Source organism: Protopterus annectens, chromosome 4.part0 (assembly GCF_019279795.1).
Source record: "Protopterus annectens isolate FY-2018-M chromosome 4.part0, PAN1.0, whole genome shotgun sequence".
Lineage (NCBI taxonomy): Eukaryota > Metazoa > Chordata > Ceratodontiformes > Protopteridae > Protopterus > Protopterus annectens.
Genome location: NC_056733.1, coordinates 374,022,313 through 374,028,262, shown reverse-complemented (window position 1 = coordinate 374,028,262; position 5,950 = coordinate 374,022,313).

The following is a 5,950-nucleotide window of genomic DNA, read 5'->3' as shown; positions in this document are numbered from 1 at the left end:
AAATTTAAAAAAAAAAGAATTTTAAAATGTTTTATTTACTTTTAATTTTATTATTTAAATTCTTTGAAAAAAAGCTGCTGATGAAACGTCATCATCCTCAAGTTGGCCAACTATTACTTGTCAAAAACTCCTAATTCACTGTTTTTAGTATTCATTATAGTCAGCGTTCAATAATTAGGGGTTGGGCATTACGTTTTCGATGATATTATCATTCTATAATGTAATATAGACCCTATATATATATATATATATATATATATATATATATATATATATATATATATATTAGATATAGATATAGATATAGATAAACGTGTAGATCAATATATTTGTATATACCTTCAAGAAGCTATCCAAGGGCTTGCACAAATGTATAAATACTGAGCACATGCGAGCCTGACTGCCATTTTGTAGTTAACTGTTGAGATGTAAGCATGTATGTATTTAAGGTCTGGCTGTTAACTAGTTTGTTCATATTTAATGATGTTGCTATCCATCCTGATGTGTTTCTATATATTAAAGTATATAGATTAAACCCCAAGCCTTCTTGTTATATCTATTAGAGATGAACAAGTGACACAGTGTCAGAAGAGTCATATCTAAAAGGGCATGGAATCAGAACCAGTGCATTCAAAGGGTATGAAGCTAGAAGCGGCTTGGCTAAAATGACTAGAGGCACTTGCTTAGGGCTGGAGGAATATACAGCAGCGGATCATCCCTAAAATGTGCAAATTTTACAAAACAGGTCAGAAATGAATTTCAAATATTAAAACTTATAAAACACAAATACCTCGTAAAAAAATTCCCAGAAAACAACCTGCAGTAGGACAATTTAATGGTACGTCACAAATAAATACAAAAGTAAAAAGCTTTTGCTGAGCACTATTTCTTTTTTGTAAAATATGAAACAGGGCATGCAGAACATTCTAAATGATATTTCCATAAACTGTTATATACGATACTGATAAAAATATTCAAATTACTATGGAAAATGTCTGAAATAAAGTCCGGATTACATAATACAAATAAAATAAGGGGAAATTACTGGATTTTCACAAAGCATATCTTTTTCGCATTAAGCAAATATGTCCAAGTTATCAGAAGTGTATAAAGTGTTTTCATGTTTGTGCAGTGTTACAGTAAAGCTACTTCACGAAGTACAGCCATTACAGGGTATATTTCTCAGAGTATAGCCATTACAAGGTATATGTCGCAAAGTGAAGTATTTCAGAGTTTATTGTGCATTTGAATGTTGTTACAAGCTGACAGAATAGTTTGTTCGTACTTAATTACAAGGGCCATATTTTCAATGTGTTTCTGTATAGTTTGTGGGCATGGCAGATGGATTTCAAAAACCCAGTGCACTTGTGTTTGACAGTAATATTGCTGAGAACTGGAGAGTGTTTGAGCAAGAGTATGACATTTTCATACAGGCTGCATTTTCTGATAAAGAAGACCATACAAAGGCATTTATTCTACTTAATTTAGCTGGGTCAGAAACTAGAAAGGGAATGCTCATTTGTGTATGCACCTACTATCTATGCTGGAGAGGAGGAAAATTGTCATATTGTTGTACCGGCTGAGCCAAGTGAGGACCCAGAGTGCTTAAAATGTAAATTTAGAGAGATGTGTAACCCCCATACAAATTTTGCAGTGGAAAGACACTTATTTTACACAGGTGATCAAAGGCCTGGTGAAACTTTTGCAGCATGTATTACTGACCTGAGAAATAAGCCTAAAACATGCAGATTTGGTGATTTAAGGGATGAGTTGATAAAGGACAGACTCATGTGTGGTATAAAAGATGATGCTGTGAGAAAGATTTTGCTTCATAACAGTGATTTAACTTTGAATAAGGCCACTGAGATGTGTCAGATATATGAGCTCACAGAAAAGCACACAAATATGCTTACAATTGAGAACAGCTCTAGAAGGCACAGTGATAAAGCTCATGTTGAGAGTAGCACTTGGTTAAAAGAAACAGGCCCAAGCACATGGCAGCAACTCTAGTCCCTACAGCACTCACTGGTAAACCCCAGAACTTTCTAGCATATTCCAGAGTTGGCACAATCTCAGTGAAGCATAAGAGTGATTCATCAAACTCAGCAAGGGCCCCAACCTAGTTTTGATGCCAACTGTCTTAATTGTGGTGGAAGTCATGAATCTAAAAGGGAAAAGTGTTTAGCTTTTGGTCAATAATGCCACAAATGCAATAAATGGAATAATTTCAAAAGAATTTGTAAATAAAAAGGCCCAGATTCTTTTATTAAATGGGAACATTTTAAGAAATTAGTTGATTGGTTAGACAGTGAAAATTCTACTCTTTATGTTGATGGTGTGTCAGTGCTTCATGAAATAGTCAATACAGTAGATTTAAGGACAAAGAATGAAGTATTTTGTACTGTTCGGATAAATGGCAAACCCACAGAGCTCAAAGTTGATACAGGTTCCAAGTGCAATGTTATGTCTGCAGAAACATTTGCTAGAGTGTGTAAAAGTAAAAGGCATGATTTGACAAGGTGTACAAAGCTTGTTGCTTATGGAGGTGAAGAAATTCATACCAAAGGCTCAGTAGTGCTTTCATGTTCTTCTGCTGGAAGAAGCTATGACTTATTATTTTATGTGGTCAAGAGCCATGTGCAGTCATTATTAGGTCTCAGAGACAGTTTGAAAATGGGACTGCTTTAATTTAATAAGGAAGTCCACCAAGTTAACTTAAAAGACCACTACTCTAATTTTGCCCAGCACATTTTTTCTACCTGTGCTGATCTGTTCCAAGACAAACTAGGCATACTTCCAGTTGTATACTCCATGAAGTTAGACCCAAAGGTCAGTCCAGTTGTCAGGCCAGCACGTAAAGTTCCAATAGCCATAGGACATAGTCACAGTCGAGCTAGATAAAATGGCGCAACAAGGTGTGATTTGTCTGGTCAGAACTCCAAATGAATGGGTATCTTTCATGGTGGTAGCTCATAAGAAAAGCTCAGACAACATTAGAATATGTATGGATCCATGACATTTGAACAAAGCACTAAAAAGACCTCATCATCAAATGTGTACAGTCAAAAAAGTCACAGCCTTGATGCCAAATGCACTATTTTTCTGTTTTATATGGAAAAAGTTCATTTTGGCAAATTCAGCTTGACAAGAAATCCTCATTGCTCACTACATTTAGTACTCAAATTTGGCAGTACAGATTTTTGAGAATGCCATTTGGGATACATTCTACAAGTGAAGTCTTTCAATGTGCAATGGAGCACATTTTTTCTGGGTATCCTTGTGCTATCATAGTAGATGACATACTAGTAGGAGATTGTGATGAAACTGAACATGACAGAAACCTCAGAAAAGTTCTAGAAAGGGCACATCAAGTGAATCTTAAGCTCAATCCACTCAAATGCAAGTTCAGGCTACAAGAAGTTACTTATGTTGGTCATTTATTTACATGTACAGGCCTACGACCAGACTCTTCAAAACAAACAACCATTCTTGAGATGCCATCTCCAGACAATGTTCAAGCCCTGCAAAGTTTTCTTGACATGGTCAACTACCTAGGTAAGTTTACTCCAAACTTTAGCCAACTTTCTGCACCTCTCAGAGAGCTGACATGTAAAGCTTTATCCTGGTCTTGGTTAGAGCAACACCAAAGAGCATTTGATGTCCTGAAACAGAGAATTGCTAGTCCACCAACACTCAAATACTATGATGTTCACAAACCAGTTACACTTTCCTGTGATGCTTCAAAATTTGGTCTTGGTGCAGTCATTTTAAAAGAGGATAAACCTATTGCCTATGCACTGAGAACTCTTACCCAAACTGAGATTTAGTATGCTTAGATTGAGAAAGAGCTTTTGGCAATTGTGCGTGCATGTTCAAAGTTCCACGATTATGTTTAAGGTAAGAACTATCCAGATCGAAACAGACCACCAACCATTAGTTGAGAAAGCCAATGCATTCAGCCCCAGCCAGACTGCAATGTATGATAGTGAGACTGCAAAAGTACAATTTCAATCTTGTCTACAAGAGAGGCATACTTCTTTATCTTGCTGATACATTGTCCAGATCACCCAGAAATACCGCAGAACAGCATGAGATTGAGAAGGTTTACTATCATAAGTTTGAAATTCATAATGTAAATATATCAAAAGTGTGGTTTATAAGAGCGATGTGCGGAATATTAATTAGGTCATAATGTCGCAAAATACATTGGTTCGAAATACTGCAAATACTTCGAAGCCTGATATTTTTTAATGCAATACAGCAAATCCTCAACTTACCTTTCCTTCCAGTTACTTGCCACCTTTTCAGCAGTAATAACGTACCAGCTGAGTACTGCACAGCACTCTAATCACATTTTTGCAGGGGAGCAAGCCCCCCTGCACCCCCTCACACCCCCTGAACTTATATAATTCAACTCCCGAGATCGCACTACAGTGAGGAAAAGGGTAAATTTCCCATTCCATAATGTGCTGTGATCTGTAGTCATAACATCGACCACATATGAGCAAATGCACAGTAGCATTCACTGCAATTGATGCTCACAGACATGATGGTTGGCAATACGGGAATCAGTCATCTGATGTCTGACATTCCCATGTTCGCTGAACCATCCTTCATTTTAATAGTAAACCGAATGAGAGTCTTGGTTTTGAAGTCATGAAAGTGAGAAATTTTTCTTCCACACATCTTGATGAGCTGAGAAATCACACGGCTACAGATCCAGTTGTACAAAGGTTCAACTACTTTATCAGTCAAGGATGGCTGTCAAAGCAATCTAGTTTACCTCAAGAACTGTAACCTTATTTCCCATACAGAGATGAGATTTTGTCTGACAAAGGTATTATTTTAAAAGGTCCTAAAGTAATTGTTCCAAAGTCTTTGCAACCAGAGTACATTACTATCTTGCATTGTGGTCACCCAGGAACTGAATCTACCAAAAGAAGGGTGAGAGGACTGGTATTTTGGCCTTCTATGTCACAAGATATTGAGAGATTGCTTTCATCTTGTTCAGTGAGTAATGGTACAAAGCCACATCAACAGAAGGAACCTCTTCAGCTTAACCAGATTCCGGAACTACCTTGGTCGACAGTAGCCACAGACATCTTTGAGGGGAATGGTCGACATTAGTAGACTCTTACGCCATTTGGGTTGAGATTGACTTGCTTCCTAACATCCGGTACAGTCATTACTAAGATGAAGCGTCATTTTGTAGTACATGGTAGCCCGCACAAAGTTATTTCTGACAATGGCATGCAGTTTGCAAGCCAACAGTTCAAAAGATTTTTCTGAAGAATGGGACTTTACTCATGTCACAAGTAGTCCAGAGTACCTGCTGTCAAATGGTCTGGCAGAACATGCAGTTCAAAGTGCAAAACAGTTACTAGAGAAGTCAAAAAGATTTAACACTGATGTTTTCCTGAATCTCTTGAATCTCAGAAATGTTCCTCACGATAAACATCTTGATTCTCCTGCTCAGAGACTTCTGTCAAGACAAACAAAAACTACATTATCAATCAGTAGTCAATTGTTGGTTCCATGTATCAATAACAACAGATCAATGAAAGCCAATCTGTTGAAGAAGTGCCTAACCCAGAAGTCCTACTACGATAAGACCAGTAAACAGCTCAATCCATTAATAGAGGAAGAAGTGGTAAGGATACAAACATCCAGAGGTTATGATCGGATTGGTGTCATGAATAATATTGGTCCAGAGCCAAGATTGTACATTATAGAAGCAGAAGAAGCAATCTTCAGGTGGAATCGGAAACATTTGAGACCGGTATCTGTGCCTATACCACAGCAGATTGCCTGTGAGAAAGACTTTGTCTCAAAGTGAGTTGTCCGGTGTACCAATTCCAGAGGAAATTCCAGAGGACATTCCCATTTCAGTGAGAAATCCAGAAGTTCCTGATAAGAGTTGTGCACTGCAGACTGTTCCTATTGCTAAATT